Source organism: Rhipicephalus microplus, chromosome X, assembly GCF_043290135.1.
Source record: "Rhipicephalus microplus isolate Deutch F79 chromosome X, USDA_Rmic, whole genome shotgun sequence".
Taxonomy (NCBI): Eukaryota; Metazoa; Arthropoda; class Arachnida; order Ixodida; family Ixodidae; genus Rhipicephalus; species Rhipicephalus microplus.
In genome coordinates, this window is record NC_134710.1 from 148,882,215 (window position 1) to 148,899,837 (window position 17,623).

Genomic DNA, 17,623 nt, shown 5'->3' on the forward strand with positions numbered 1-17,623 from the left:
CCCGCGAAGACCTTTTAACTCCCTCGTCCTTACGACAACGAAGATGCGGTCCGTGTCACACGGCCACCCTTACCCAAACGAAGGTAAACGGAGCGTTTCGAAAAGGACGTTCAACGATCTCCCTTCGCAGCGAAACGAGGTACTCTCGTCCCCAGCAGTCTAGAGGTCAGAGAAAAATTTCGAGCACTAAGTGGCCGCAGTAAAAGAATAATACATTTTGGCAATCTTAAACGTTCTTTTGTTGTAGTACTCATTCACAACGCGTGTTTGTTTACATATATTTACGCCCACCAAAGTTCACTTACTCTCAACACCGATGCTCTACACTCCATGCCTCGCACGTGGTGCCTCGCGAGTCGGGCCGGCTGGCGCTATTGAAAAATATTTCGTCCATGCGTGTGGTTGTGGTCGTCGCTGTGTCACTCATCGCTGAAGAACACAAAATGTGCACTCACGAGGCAAGGAAGCACAAGAACTTTCGTACACAAACATAAACACAGGCAACAAAACAACTAAAAGCACAATGTGGCCAGCGTCACTAGCAGCATCGCTACATTTAGCGAATTCGTTTTTATTTGAAAATATTTTTATGGTTTGTTAGCCTCTTACCTCCTTAATAGTGTTTTTTGTTAAAACCCCAGAACGAGGATTCACAAAAAAATAAATAGAGACGAAATTAGAATACTTTTCCGAAAATCAAACAGCTCCAGCTGAGCCCCCTCGCGCCAACTGTTACCACCTTTTCATTGCCGTGTGGCACTGCCACAACTCCTTCTCCGTCGAACCACCTAGGGGAGATTTACGTTGACGGTGTTCAACGGAGTTTAGTGGTGGCCGTGTGACAGGGGTATAACTCCTCGCATTCATGACTCGGTGGTCTATGTCGATTCCGGGCGCCGGAGCCTTTTCCTCGGTTATTATTTTTTTTTGCGTTTACATATGTATCGATACATATACATATACGGTGAGCTAGTGACAGTAACGTCGACGCTGGCGGCAAAATCCAGCGGAGAGTGTCCGCATTTCTTTATTTTATTTTGGAAAAACTGCCAGCCTCTCACATGAGGCCTTAGAGGGGTGGGCGATACAAAGAAGGTAATATAGAGAAATGCAACAAAAAGAAAACATAGCACGCGTAGCTACACCATTGCGAAAAAGTGAAACGCCAGTACTTACACAACAATAGCGATTTTCGCGTGCATGGACAGAAAAAAAGCAAGAAAGCAACACAACTGCAATGACGACAAGAATCTGCTCATAGAAAATCTAAAATATTAAAAAAATGAAAAAAAGAACCGCCATATACCAGGGCGGAAAATCAGCAGTGAGTCAGAATACAGAGCCCTGAATACAAGCATACCATAATAATACCTTGAGAAATAATACAAGGAAGGTGAATAGAAGGTGAAAGTCATGTGAGATGCCAGTGTCTAAGTTTTTCCATGAATGACTGAACATTTTCACTGTCTAACAAATCTCCAGGCAGAGAATTCTGGTTAGTGACAGTGCACGGAAAAAAATGAGTTTTTAAAGGCTGTTGTTGTTTTACAGGAGTATTTCTTTAGTTTTTTTTCGGATGCTTGGAACTAGTAGATCAGCGGTGAACAGTTTCTATATACGCATCCTTGTTTACTCGGAGCTTGTCGTGATAAATTAAAAACATGTACTTTAATCGATCGTGTTGCCGTTTTACCTGCAATGTATCTAAGCCAGCTCCTTTCAACAGGTCAGTGGGTGACGTGAGATAGCTGTAATGATTATAAACAAATCAGATTGCTTTTCTTTGAATCATTTTGAGTGTGTTAATATTTACTTGGCTATGAGGATCCTAAACCACAGATGAGTATTCAAGAATCGGACGGATAAAAGTTTTATACGCAATCAATTTTAATTTTGGGGTAGATTTGCGCATAGAACGTCTTAGAAATCCCGATTTCTGTAAGGCTTTTTTTCACAATGTAGGCAATATGCTTATTCCACTTAAAATCTGCGCTTAATACAACCCCTAAATACTTATAGGTGCTAACAAACGATAGTTTTTACAATTTATGAAATATGAGTTTTTCAAAAAATGCCGTTCATGTGTGATGGTCATAGCTATCGTTTTTTTTTTTTCGTTAACCTTCATCTGCCCCACTTCACGCCAAGAATATATTTTCATTAATCATGTGTTTAAAAGAATCTGGTCATCTCCACTACGTACTTCCCGATAAATAATGCAGTCATCCACAAATAGCTTAATAGTAACCAAAATGTCATGGGTAGTATCGTCTATAAAAATCAAAAACAGAAGTGGCCTTACCACTGAACCCTGAGGAATTCTTGATTTCACCGGTTGTGAAGCGGAGTTGACGTCATCGATACAAGCTATTTGATTTCGGCAAGAGAGGTAGGCCTCCATTCATAAAATAATGAGTCGTTTTTCAGTATAGGCTTAAGTTTTGAGATAAGCTTTGGATGCGACACGCAATCAAATGCTTTTTCAATGTCTAGGAAAATCATGACAATCCGGCCTTGCTTATTTAGGATAGCTGCAATGTCATGAACAGTTTCCAACATTTCTGTGATGGTTGAGAAGCCTTTTTGAAAGCCCTGTTGTCGGTCCTTTATTTGATTGTTTTCCTCGAAGAAAGTCAAAAGGTGCTTGAATACAATGTGTCCTAATATCTTTGCGCATGAGGAAAGCAGGAAAATTGGTCTATAAGCGAAAAAAAGAGAAGTGGTTCATTATTTGAGTATATAGATACTTTTTCCGAATTTCCAGTCATCTTGAAGAGCGTGCTGTGATAGTGACTTCTGAAAAATGATGCACAAGAACTTCGAGTACCATTCAGAATACCTTGGAAGGAACACGTTAGGAATTCCATCGATACCGTCGTCTTATTGGGATCAATTTTAAGAAGCAGACACAAGATGTTTTGCTCAGATATTGAAAGGTCAGTTATTGGTGGGAAATCATGCACAGTTTTTGGACGTGACTTTCTACCATAGTCATCAGTAAACACTGAGCAAAGAAACGTGTTAAATGATTCGGCGATAGTTTCTTTGTTAGTAACGACATTGCCATTTACACATATACTATGAAAACACTTCTTTTTCGGAGCAAAATGCTGCCAAAATTTCACTGGGGACGACAGCAAGAAGTTTTCTAATGTGACGCTGTAATACTGATCTTTTTCTTTATTGATACAGTATTTTAATTCTTGGCGCACGATGCTCAGTTTGAGCTTGTTCATCGCTGTGGAATTTCGACGTTGCTGCTTTCTTATCCTCTTTGCTCTTCGTCCCAAGTGAACAACTGGCTTCGTAATCTATGAGCTTACATTTCTTATTAATTTCACTTTTAGTGCCACAAAATCATGGACGCACTAAAACACAAGTTTTTTTTAAGGAACACCGTGGGTTGTAACTGTACAAGTACTACGTTCAGAAAGCAAACAAAACTGAGAAAAATGGAAGTCTAATGTGTCCAGTATTTCTACGTCATTTGCGCGTGAAAAGACAGACACTACGCATTTTTGCCTCTTGCTTTTTGAAATTGCATGAAGGTCAACGCTTATGTATACCAATTTGTGATCGGATATTCCATCTAGCACACTGTTGTATGCTGTTGCTAACAAAAAAAAAGATTTAGAGTTGTAGCAGTGTAGTGTTATGTATGCTAGTGGGTTCCTTAACTAGTGTTGAATCATAGAGAAGGACTATATCGACAAAGCATTTTGCTGCACTTTAAGATGGTACTAGAAAGTCAGTATCCGATATAATTCAAGGGACGTTAAAATCACCGTCAATTACTATATCACTAGAGCAACCGTGGACCATGCAAACAAATTCATTAAGTATATCAAAGCACGCCTCGTCTGTACAAGGGGGGCGGTAAAATGCATCGACTATGAACTTAAGATCACCTGAGTGTACCTTCACGATTACGCATTCAACATCTGGTATATCGGCTAATTTTCCCACTTTAAATGTTTCCTTAAACATGATTGCTACTCCGCCGCCTCTACTACACTTATCTTTGCGATAGATACGATAACCCTGAGGCGTGATCTCATCGTCAATAACGTCAGTGTGAAGCCAGGTTTCAGTAATTATAAAAAGATGAGGTTGATACGTTAACGCAAAACTGTCTAAATCATCGCTTTTTGCTAGAATACTGCGGACATTAATATTTAAGCAACGATAAAAATCCCCGTTCTTATTGTTTCATTTGCTCCGAGTTGCTCAAGCAAGCGGTCTACTCACAGAAACCATTTCACGGTAGACTTCATCTAGTGTTAACAACCGATTGTTAATCTTGTCACGCAGTTTATTTACGTACAGACCTACTGGAAGGCCGAGGAACGCCAGAAGAGCGAGGAACGCCAACAGGCCGAAAATACAAAACAAACGCAAGCTTGGGTCGCGCGCGTGCACCAACGCTGTGGCTTCCCGTTTCATGCTGCTTCGTCGTCGTTCGCATAGTTCCCTACAATCTTAATTTTGTCGCGTACAAGCTTTACCTTTGAGCCCGATTTCCAGATATCTGAGGTGCTATTTCATAGCAACTTCCTGACATGCCGAGTGCTTGAGGAGAAATATTCCGAGATCGAAATTCTACTTTTCCATTTGAAGCAACTTTTGAGAATGTTAACTTTTTCTGTGTGGCCGAAAAATTTCGCGATAACTGGTTGACTTTTACCATGCTGCCTACTCCCTAGCCCATGAATTCGCTCGACTGAGTTAACGCTCACATCTAAGGTGTGCCTGAACAAGTCATTAACTACGCTATCGATGAGGTCGTCAGATGTGTCATCATTCCGTTACTCCGAACACAAGATTGTTACACCTGGTTCTATCCTCTAAATAAACAAGCTTACGTTCCAAGTTTTGAACCCTTTTTTCTAAACTGTTTAGCTTATCACGGAATTCTTTAATTATCGCAGAAATTTTCTCCACAGCTTTTAATTTCAGCTCGATATTGTCGCATGTGAAAAAGAAAGACTTCAGGTAAGGAATACCGCGTAGTCGCAGAGACGCAGGTCAGTGACGTGACACAACCAAAAAGCCTCGGCGAGAGCCCACGCTGTTCCAAAAACGACTTCCTCGTTTGTTTCTGCTGGATGCGGGCTCACGCTCGCCACAGTTCATGGCCAGGTGGCATTATTCCCTCACTGAAAAAAAATTGCCCGCAGCTTCCCTCGGGGGAACACTGAGGAGGATGCGGAGCATATAATTGGTTAACGGGGTGTTAAAGTGCGACTTACTTGGGTCGATGGCTAAATTGGTTAACGTGGTTGTGAAATGGGGTGTTAAATTGCGACTTACTTAGGTCGATGGCTAAATTGGTTAACGTGGTTGTAGGAGGGGGTGTTAAATGAGTGAACACGTACACACGTATGCGAAAGGGCGGCGCTGGTCGAAGGGACGTCGATCATTGTGTTTGTGGATTCGTTGGAATTCATTTCACCGCGACCTTGGACGTCGACGCGCCATACAAACCAACCGACGAGCGGCAACTGAGCGAGCGAGCGCCGACCTTGAGTATATATACAGCGCGACGGCGCATGCACTGTCAGCTGTCGAATGTTCGAGAAGGGGGAGAAGCGCAACGGCGCATGCGCGCGCGTCAGCTGCCGATGTTCTCGAAGCGCAACGGCGCATGCGCGCGTGTCAGCTGCCGATGTTCTCGAAGCGTGACGGCGCATGCGCGCTACATTATACAGCTAGCGAATGTTCGTGAAGAGGAGAAGCGCACGCGGTGTGTAGAGGGGGAAGGGTGCACAGATGGTGGAGGAGTGAAGCGCGCGCGGTGTGTAGAGGAGGAAGGGATGCACAGATGGTGGAAGAAGGAGGAGGAAGCTTGCGGACGGCGCCGCACTACAAGCCTCGAGTATTAGATGCTCCGCATCTAAAAGCATCGCCCCAATGCTCGTGCTAGTGGTAATACATAAGCGGAAGTAAACAAAACGTGCACACTGTGCGCACACTGAAGAAAAAAAACGAACAAGGCCGAGGCATGGTCGCACTAACGCATGAAGTACGGCTTGAGCCGTGCAACGTGAAAAATCTCTGGGTAGTGCTTTCGATGCTGGGGTGACATGGTTTCGTCTGGTACCACCTCATAGTTCACGTAACTCACGCGACGCACTACTTTGTAGGGTGCAAAGTAGTGACTCGGGAGCTTTTCGGACAACCCTTGGCGGCGAACCGAAGTCCATAACCAAACTAGATATCCTGGGTGGTATTCAACCTGTCGATGGCGAAGATTGTAGTGGCGTGCATCTGCAGTTTGTGGTTGCGTGATATGCAGGCGCGCCAACTGTCGAGCTTCTTCGGCATACTGAGCGAGCTGCTCAGCGTCAGGTGTGAGCGACCGGTCGTAATCATGTGGCAACATAGCGTCTAGCATGGTCTTGACCTCACGCTCGTAGACGAGACGGAACGGTGTGAATCATGTCGTTTTTTTATGGCAGTGTTGTATGGGAGGACCTGATCCCACATCTTGTGCTGAACGTCCACATACATGGATGGCATATCGGCGATGGTCTTGTTGTGTCGCTCCGTCAGGCCGTTTGTCTGCGAATGATACGCCGTCGTCTTGCGATGGCTCATGAAACTTATTTTGAATACATCGTCTATGAGCTTAGGCGTGAAAGCTGTTCCACAATCAGTGATCACGCAAGACGGGGCACCATAGCAAAGAACGATCTGGTCGACAAAAAACTTGGCAACATTGGAAGCTGTAGCTCGTTTCAGAGCTCTTGTCTCAGCGTATCTCGCTATATAATCGGTCGCTACTACTATCGACTTGTTACCAGCAGATGACAAAGGAAATGGCCCCAATAAATCCATTCCTACTTGATGGGACGGCGTCCTTGTTGGTGTGATTGGTTGCAGCAGGCCTGCGGGCTTCAGTAGCGGAGATTTGCGCCGTTGACATTCACGGCAGCTTTTCACGTATCGCTTGACGTACGTAGAAAGTTTCGGCCAGTAGTACGTCTGTTGAACTTTGGCGAGAGTTCGTGGAGAACCTAGATGACCGGATGTGGGCTCGTCATGGCAGGCCAGAAGAATGCCGTCTCGCATGTCAGAAGGTACCACTAGTAGGTAGACTTTCCCTATGCCGTTTGAGTTTGTTTTATACAAGACACCGTTCCGTAGGCAGAACGAAGAAAGATTGCGAGAAAGGTGTCGAGGTACGGGTGTGTTGCGTCCTTCTAGTTGGTCAATGATTACGCGAATCTTGACGTCATCGTGTTGTCGCGCGATCAAATGTGTTGCAGTGAGGACTCCGGGGAAGCCGCTGTCATCACCATTGTTGGAATCACCAACTCCAGGACAAGGAATCGGCATCTTCGTGCTTGCGGCCTGATTTGTAGACAATGGTAAGGTCAAGTTCTTGCAAACGAAGACTCCATAGTGCCAGACGCCCAGACGGGTCTCGTAAATTGGCTAACCGGCACAATGAGTGATGATCAGTCACTACTTTCAAGTGACGACCATAGAGGTAAGGCCTGAATTTCATGATGGCCCACACTACTGCTAGGCACTTTTTCTCTGAGGTGGAATAGTTCATGTCAGCGCGAGACAGGGTACGGCTGGCATAATCTATCACGCGCTCGATGCCTTCTTGATGTTGGACAGGCACGGCCCGAGACCTACATTGCTCGCGTTGGTATGAATTTGGGTGGCAGCGTACTCGTCGAAGTGAGCAAGAACTGGTGGTGCCTGCATACGCTCACGTAGATCGATAAAAGCCGAGTTCTATTCTGCATTCCAAACGAATCCTACGTCATCACGTGTGAGACGAGTCGGAGGCTCGGCAATTCTAGAAAAATTGGCGATGAAGCGACGATAGTAGGCGCACAGGCCAAGAAAGCGACGTATTGCTTTCTTGTCGCGGGGAACGGGAAAAGAAACTACGGCGGTTGTTTTCTTGGGGTCAGGTCGAACGCCGTCTGCGCTCACAACATGGCTCAAAAATTTAAGTTCCTTATAGCCAAGGTGGTATTTTCTGGCTTCAGCATGGGGTTCGCAAAGCGGAGCGCTTCCAGAACAGCCTGTAGACGCCTCAAGTGTCCTTCCAAGGTGACCGAAAACACTACGACTTCATCAAGATAAACTAGGCAGGTGTGCCACTTCAGACCGGTAAGAACAGTGTCCATCATTCTTTGGAACGTCGCTGGTGCAGAACACAGGCCGAAGGGGAGCACCTTGAAATCATACAGGCCATTCGGTGTAACAAAAGCAGTTTTTTCGGTCTCATTCATCCACCTCAATCTTCCAGTATCCGCTTTTCAAGTCTATGGATGAAAAATACCTTGCCCGCAGTAGTCGGTCTAGTGAATCATCAATGCGTGGCAGAGGATACACGTCTTTTTTAGTCACGCCATTCAGCTTCCTGTAGTCCACGCAAAAACACATTGTTCCGTCCTTTTTCTTTACAAAAACGACTGGCGATGACCACGGACTATTGGACGGCTGTATAACATCATCCTGAAGCATTTCTTTTACTTGAGCATTGATCGCGTCCCGTTCTTTGGCCGAAACTTGGTAAGGTTGTTGCTTGATGGGCGAGACATTGGTATGCGTAGTAAACCGGTGTTTCATAAGGGGCGTTTGACGCACCTTCGAGAACGAAGCAAAACACTCTTGCAACTCAAGCAACAGCTCCTGCAGCGCTACGCATTCTTGCTGCGTGAGGCTCAAATTGATGTCCACCTTTGCAAGAACCATAGAAACGCCTGTCGATGTCAATCGTAGCCCACTGTTCAATGATGTGCCGGAAAAACATTCAGCAATGTCTTCAATGGGGTCGGTGAAAGCGATAGTAGTGACGAAAAAGATGTCGCTGTTTATTACTAGAATTCATCACAAGCAGCGTTACATGTCTTTCGTGAAGCGTAATGAGGCTGCAGGCCGCGCAGACACCTGTGATGACCAAAATGGCAAGTTACCTTCGGCGATTGCCTCACCGTCACGTAGCTTGTCACACATGACATCAACCAGGACGCTTGAACGCGGGCGCAACGTGATTATGTCGGCCGAAACCCGAAACGTGCCGAGAGGGCTTTCATCGGGGTTTTCTGCTGCTTTGTCTGTCGAGAACATCACGGCTCTCTGTCGGAGGACAATTATATCACCGTATTCACGTGAAAAATCGATGCCTAGGATGAGGTCTCGCGAGCATTCGGGAAGTATGAAGCTGCTGCAGAGAAATTTCCGTCTGTAAAAGTCGTGCACACACCAAGAGGGGTGATGACGTGCCCACCGGTTGTACAGATTTGTGTTCCGTACCACGGCGTACCAACTTTCTTGAGATGTGTCGCCAGTTTTCAGCTCATGATGGAGTAGTCAGCCCCTGTGTCTAATAAAGCACTAGCATCGTGGCGGCCATCGAGCACGGCAGGTATAGGGAAAGTCGGCTTTCTGATTCGGTAACTGTCATCGTCGAATCACTGCTGGTACATACTCGTGTCGATGGGGGCCCTTGGTGATGTCGTTTATCAGCGGTCCCGCCCCCGAGGGTCGATGTCGTTAGTTTTCCCGCCTAGGGCTGGGCGGCCGCGCCGGTGCCGGCCCTGGGTAGTTCGGGACACTTGATGAAGACCTTCTTAGAGATGATTATCGGGACTGACCCCATGGGAGCAGTGGCATGCGCTGCTCGGACAGGTATTCCTCGATCACTGTGGGTCTTTCGCCCAGTCTTGGCCTGGGTGAGTCGACAGCGAAACCCTGAAGTCCAAGGCGGCGGTACCGGCATTCGCGGTATACATGTCCAGCTTCGCCACAGTGGTAGCACAACCGCCGCCTGTCCGGTGTCCGCCATACGTACGGTTTCCGCTGGAGGAGCTGCCGATTCTCAAAATGCTGGACTGGTTGAACTGATGGAAGTGCAACGCGAGGTGTAGGGTGTACGAAATGGCGTGGAGGTGTGTGACGACTCGCAGCTTCGGCGTACGATGCAGGAGGGGCGTAACGGCTCATAGCTTCGGCGTATGGTGCACGGTGAGGCTACGTCGGCACAGGCGGAGAATAATCGCTGGAAAGCGGGACTTGCAGAGCCTGCTGTACTTCACTCCTGATGAGGCTGGAGATGGATCCTGCAGCAGGTGGAGGCGGGCTGTGAATCTTTTGCAGCTCGTTGCGTACCACTAATCGATGAGGTCGCAGAGAACTTCGAGACTGACGTTACTCCCCGCAAATCCAATCTGGTCCACCGACGAATCAACATTGACATGGCGGTCGTATACAGCCAATCACTGCTGCAGCATGTTTTTCATCGTCGTAGCTTCAGTTAAAAATTCCGCCACAGTATTCGCAGGACTTCGGACGAGACCAGCGAAGACTTGCTCCTTAACTCCTCGTATTAGGTGCCGCAACTTCTTGTCTTCTGCCATACCTGGGTCGGCGCAACGGAAAAGGCTTGACATGTCCTCCGCGTACATCATCACGCTTTCGTTCGGCATTTGAATGCGTGACTGAATAACCCACTCCGCTCGTTCGCGGCGATGGGGGTTGGCTTAACTTGCCACCAGCTGGCGGCAGAACACTGTCCACGACGAAAAGGGTTGGCGGTTCTCGTAACAAGTACGAGCTCCATACTCAAGGCTGAAGTGTACATTCGGTAGCTTGTTGGCGTTGGTCCACTCGTTGAAAGCAGCGACGCGTTCAAAGTGATCTAACCAGTCCACGACATCCTCCAACATGGAGCTGCGGAACACCTTCGGCCCTCGTGGCTTCTGCAGCGTGTAATTAGCCATCGGAGTATTTTCCATACCGCTCTGGGGGTGGTGCAGTTGACGTAATCTCTGGCAGAGGTTCACGCTCGAGGGGCAATAATCGGATTCTCCGACTGGCCCGGTGGACAGGTGTTGTGACTGCAGGTGCGGGGCTACCAGGAGGCGTTTGGATCATTGGCTGAGAATACCCAGTGACTCCACTAGTTGTTGCGTGTGAAAAGAGGGACTTCGGGTAAGGAATACCGCATAGTCGCAGAGGCGCAGGTCAGTAACACAACACTACCAAAGCATCAGCGAGAGCACGCGCTGTCCCGAAAACGACTTCCTCGTTTGTTTCTGCTGGATGCAGGCTTGCGCTCGCCGCAGTTCATCGTCAGGTTGCAATATCATCAAGCCTTTTTTGGATGTTGCTCTGACCCTCAATCAACTGTGATAACCATTCCGAAGTGTAGGGTCCCGGATTGATTTCGATGTCCCCGCATAGAATCAATAGGGACAAAAACACTTGTTCAATGTTGCAATATAACACATACAAACTACGTGGGCACGCCAGCTGGACGAAATAAGTATAATTGCTATTGCGATGAAAAACGTGCAAGAGCTTTTTATGAGCTCTCTTACGTGCTGCGCAGTACATGAAAACAACATGGTGTCGTAAACAGTGTGCCCGTAGGTGCCGATTTTAGCAAACGCTTCTCCCTGCTTTTTCCTTGCGTGTAAGCTGTGTGATAATCAGCGACAGTGTATCAGTCGCTAGTTATCAAGCCTGCAATATGTGTTTCTGTGCCGGTAAAAAAGTTCGCTTCTCGGTGAAAGTTCGTTCGCTTTATTTTCCAGTTTCTTAGTTGGGTGTTGTGGGACATTTACGATTAACAGTGTTTTAACGTGTTACTTGACTGACCCCAAGTACGTAGGGTAACGCATGAACTACGCTCTGTGTCGAGTCCTTACTTCGCCACTGGTTAGCCCGTGCACTTCTACTATCTTGGACGAAGTTCAGTGTTCGAGAATAAAACGATGGTCATTGTGAACAGTGGTGCTGTGATGACGCCTCCAAGGCTTGTGAAGGGGCTGTGGTCGGGTGACAGCAAATTAAAAGACATCGTTGGTGAGTGTTTTGCTCTGCGAAGTTGCGGCAGTGTGGCTTGGCGTTTTTGTTTATTAACTTGTGGATATGTGTAGTTTAACATCCCGAAATCGCCATATGATTATGAGAGACGCCGTAGTGGAGGGCTCCAGAAATTCCGACCATCTTGGGTTCTTCAACGTGCACCCAAATTAGAGCACACGGGCCAACAGCATTTTCACCACCATTTATTAACGTCACTTCCCCTTTTTTATGATAACTATAGTCCAAGCACAAGTGGTTGTCAGACCGAAGTCACGAGATAATACATTCTGTTGTAGATGGCGTTGCTTTGCCAGCACGGCTAGACTGTTCTTCAGTGAAAACTTCAGTTCTACCTGCCATCGACAGCCTGTGAACGTCAAGCTTCCCTCCAACCCTGAGAAAAAGCAATGATTTCACTGGTGCCACTCCTTGGACGAAGTTGTAGGCCAGTACCTGATAATTACGGGCTTTCTAGTCCATCTGCTCGTCGTTTTTCACGGTACAAGAGCTTTGAATACAGCGGCTCATGGTCGATTCTCACACTTTACCAGTGGACGTGCACGCCTGACTAGCCTTTCATTTCTACGTCATCAGCACTTTGCATTCTACAGACGTTATTTTGCTTGTTGGTCCCAAAGCACACCTATCCCTGATGACACGGACGGCTACTGATCACTCTGCCATCGGTGAGTTGAACTTGTGGGACTAAATGTGTTGCTATTCACGCAGCACTATAACGTGTGCAAACTTTCAAGCCTGGCTTATGTATTGTTTTCCCATGTTAAGCTGCTATACAGTGATCAGCAGGGTATAGCAAAGTAATCGGCACTGTTGATTTATAGTAGAGTTCAATGTTATAGTAGAGTTCATTCTATTATATACACGTTAATGTATGTGTGTGTATGTATTGTAGTGAACGAGAAAGAGACAAATATCATGTTTCGGGCAAGCTGCGCTATTGATCCCCACTTTCTGCACCTCCGCTCGCTGCCCCAGAGCCCCCCTGCTGCTCTTCATTACATTCAGCCACGCTGCAGACTTGACAAGAAAGTAAAAGCAAGACACTTCATTTCGGCTGCAGTTGTCCGAGTCCCCTTTGGAAACGCGACACCTACTCGGCTAAGTTATTTCTTTTTCGCTTGTCGAGAACAAGGTTCTCATTCGAGAACCTCATTCGAGAACCTCATTCTCGACTTTTTCGAGGTCGAGAAGGAGGTGCTTACACGCCAGGTATTTTCTCTAACGCGTTCGGTCATTGTGAATGGCTCATGGAATTTTGGAAGTAGCTTAAATTTCGGGCCTGCTACCTCCCCTTTGCACCCATGCTTCGTCACCCGTCGTGTAACCAGGAGCTGGTGTTCGATGACTGTGATATTAGAACCTCTGATCTTCTTTTGCTTTGGTAGCTTTCTTGATCGCTGCAGTTCCGATCTTCTGACAGGAGTATTTGTGATCATTGGAGCCAGTAACTATGATAAGAGCATCTAGACTGAGGACCGCTTTCAGCTGGGCAGTTTTTCATAGACTATTTCATGCGGCGTTTCTCCGGTGGACGTTCGCCATGCCGTGTTAGCCGAAAAAGCGACTGATGGGAGGTGGATGTCCCAGTCGGCCTTCTCCTTTTATCTACACTTGTAAATGGAGCGGGTGTGCCTTGATGCTCTGGTGGGTGTGCTTTGTGTGATCGTTTACCTGCGGATAAAACGCGCATGAATAGTGGTGCTGCACACCTGCCGTACCAAGGTATGGGCTAGATGAAGGTCTAATAATGCCCGCGGCAAGCATTTCAGCTACTTGTTCTGCTATCATGCTCACGTTCAGCGTATCTTGCATGCTCACGTTCAGCGTATCTTCTTAGTGGTACGCATACCAGGGGGTAATCACCTGTCGGTATATGATGTTTAAGTAAATAAGTGCCAGGAAGTTTTGCTGTACTGCCAGCGAAGAATTCTCCATGGCGAGCCAACATATAAGATAGAGTTGGTGGACTAGACAGCTCACCGGTCGGTCGTGGCAGGGTCGGGGCAGTCGACCCAGTTTATGAAGTCCGGAGCTCGACGTGGCCGCAATCTATGGTGAGCTGGATGCCGCCGAACAGCGAGAAATCCACTCCCAGAATCATGTTGGCAGGAAGGTCTTCAAAAACAGGTGCAGCTTGCAGAACATTAGTCTCCGCTGATCTCTGGATGGAAATGTCGAACATGTCCACTGGCATAGCCCTGTCTCCATCTCCGACGAGTACAGATGGCGTTCACAGACGGATAGTGTGTGGAGTGACGCCGGTGTAGTGGCATTCGTTCCGCACCGACGTCTATCAGCGCAGACAAGTCATCAATTCCCTCGACATAAACTGATAATCGAGTAATCAGACCAGCCTGGTAACGCATTCATCTCGGGGAAGATTGAAGGCACTCCTTGTGTTGCGGCTTGGGGGCGATCAGTGTTTGGCCAGTACGGTGTCAAAGCACATGCGACGGCGAGTATTCTGCTGCAGTGCACCTACATTAAGAGCGAAAACATGTGGTGACGTTTCAGCTAACTGTGAAGATAGGATGACAGCATCGGGAGAGTACTAACCCATCAGCAACGTACTGGCGGGGAGATGGAGAGATTCATTTAATGCCAGTCTTCAACGAGCTTGAGCTTGGCGCAGACGTATTGAAGAACGTCTTTATAGGGTGCCTGCTGACGTGATCGCATGAACACGAAGGGGTCATCGTACGCGGACGAAGGCCGGCCGAAGGCAGAGGCGAAGGCTGTACTTCTTTTGGTCCAGGAATCGTATTTACGGTCATCGTACTCACGCCATGCCTCGGAAAATCGCGCAGTTGGCTTTCGGCAATCCATACTATTACGTCATCAGGCCAAGAGTGCCAATGGGCCAGCAAATTGATCCTTTGTACTGACACAGCTGCTTCTTGTTCTTAGCCCTAAAATTCGGAAATTTAGGCAACATATGCGCAAGGCAAGTTGGCGCCTGCTAAGGCTGCTGTAAAGGAAGCAGTGATGTTTTCAAGGTGCTTGATCAGTGTAGTGATGCCCCGCCTGACCACCGCAAGGTAGCTGGAGCCCGCAAGCGAGCAACCACACCTAGCTTCTAATGACACGACTGATGTTGTTTGATTGGCGGCTCTGAAGTCACAGGTCAAGGAAGCGTGTAAGGTGTCCCTTGGTGCTGAAAGAGTTTGTAAAGCCAACTCAGTTGATTCGGGAGCCTGAGCTTCAATGACACCTGCAGACAGCGCGCTGGCTGTGGTACCTGCGGTGGTCAGGTCGAATGCCGTATCCACGGTAGCAGAATGCAAGTCGTCGTGCAGAGGTTCGTTCTTCGTCGTTCTCTTACTCCGCTCACTGCCCCGGAACCCCCCTAATTGATTTGATTGATATCTGGGGTGTAACAACCCAAAACAACCTTGTGATTATGAGAGACGCCATGGTGAAGTGCTCCGTATATTTCGGCCACCTGGGATACATTAACGTGAACCCAAATTGGAGGACAGGGCCTACAGCATTTTCGCATCCAACGAAAATGCAGCCGCCGCCACCAGGATTCGATCCCGCAACCTGCGGGTCAGCAGCCGATTACCTTAGACACTACCCCACCGGCGCCCGAGCGCACCTACTGCTCTTCATTAGAGTATGTATGTATGTATGTATGTATGTATGTATGTATGTATGTATGTATGTATGTATGTATGTATGTATGTATGTATGTATGTATGTATGTATGTATGTATGTATGTATGTATGTATGTATGTATGTATGTATGTATGTATGTGTATGTATGTATGTATGTTTTCCATCAATTAGAATAACGTTTATAAGGATTTCGCATATTTTATTTATTTCTCTTTTTGTGCCATTATATTTTTGTCCCGCCCTGGTGGTCTAGTGGTAAAGGTATACTCGGCTTCTAACCCTCAGGTCATGGGATCGAATCCCGGCTGCGGTGGCTGAATTTTCGGTGGAGGCGAAAATGCTGTAGGCCCGGGTGCTCAGATTTGGATGCACGTATAAGAACCCCAGGTGATCAAAATTTACGGAGCTCTCCACCATGGCATATCTCATATACATATGGTGGTTCGGGACGTTAAACCCCACTCATGACCATTATTATATTTTTCAGCTTGTTTTCCACTTCGTAAAAATAAGTGTAACCTTATGTGTGCATTCGAAGAAGTTGTTTCATTCTCCAACGTACAGTCCCGAGCAAGAAATTGGAAAACTTGGAGTCAACCAGCAACGATTATTTTATAGCACAGCTACTCTACATAGCATTGCTTGTACACATTGTATTTGTATGATACGTACTTGTATGATTTGTATGTACTTGTATGATTTCAACTAATCAATTTCAAACAGAATAATCAAGCTTTTACCCGTGGCTTTACATGTACATATGTTTGTGATATTTCTGCATATTGTAATACCTGTTGGCAATTACTGTTGAGGGCACAAACGTAACTTAGCTGAATACATGAATAATCATGCTAATACCCGTGGCTTTACATGTGCATATGTTTATGATATTTCTGCATATTGTAATACCTGTTGGCAATTACTATTGAGGGCACAAACGTAACTTAGCTCTGAATACATGAATTTTCATCCATGCACCTTTCATGTGTACCGGAACTGTTGTCGATAAAAAACGAACTTCAGTTTTAAATATTCGTGCAATAACCAATAGCAGAGTATCTCTCTATGACACAAATGAATTTGCCGGTATACTATTTCATTTGGGATGATCGGAGACCCTCTCCACAGAACTCGATAGCCTGCTATAGGTGTTTACAACCATTGATAGTGGCATAACATAAAAGCACGCCACATGACAGGCAATGAGAGATCACACAAACTCATCACTCTCTGCCTTCTTTTTCTTTCCGTGCACTATTACCTTGCTGCTTGTGTAATGAGTCCTACCAAACTAACACGAAAATGTGTCCCGAGAAAGGCAGTCATCATGACCGCAAGTAATTAGCTCGCTGCATGTCTAGATTTTCTTCAAAACATCGTAATGTCTGACCACCGGTCGAATGTCCAGACACATGAAAACTAATGTACCAGGTATGATAATGATGTTTCAGGACTGGGCACTCTTACAATAGCAAAGGTTGGAGCGGAAAACATTAACTCATAGTTCTGTAATTAATGAGGGAACATGGCACAGTGCTTTCGGGCCAAAAGGGGGGTGAAATAAGACAGCAAAAAATCTACCTTCTCATGAAAGGAGTACCTACTGTCATGTATATTCTCAGGCTGGGCAACTTGTTAAAGATGTGGACAACACCACCTACATTGTAGTTGGACGCTGTAACGACTCGTTCACTGCTGAAGTGCTTGAGACGAGATATTTTCACTGCAGCATTTACCCCATTGGTAATATATCGCCATTTCTCGCGAGATGCCAAATGCAAAACATCCGGTGAAACTTCGTTGAATATACAAACAAAAAACATTGGAACGCGTTTGTCTAAGGTGACTCAGAGATAGAATCAACCAAGTCTGGCTGCATTACCGTGCATTTTATATCGGTGCATGACAACGCTAATCAACTATCCTAAATTCACTGTCAGTGGTGTCACTTTCACTAAATCGGCGCTCAGCTTGTTTCCATTATTGTCATTTAAGCAGACTTTCACTAATCAAGTCACTACTCCTAATTAGCTTTGCATCTAGTATATAAAGACAGTCACACTTTATCGCGCTGTCTGTGTGGCTGTCGCTGCCATAGAACGCGTACTCCACTTTTTTATGCTTTTCAAGCATCCGAGACCACTC

The 17,623-nt window shown here is 46.4% G+C and overlaps 1 protein-coding gene across 1 annotated transcript in view; it reads right to left on the reverse strand.

Annotated features, from left to right (window-relative positions):
* The window catches only part of LOC119177016 (lysosomal aspartic protease), a 64,084-nt gene that overhangs the window by 30,773 nt on the left and 15,688 nt on the right, over nucleotides 1-17,623 (reverse strand). The window lies entirely within an intron of this gene.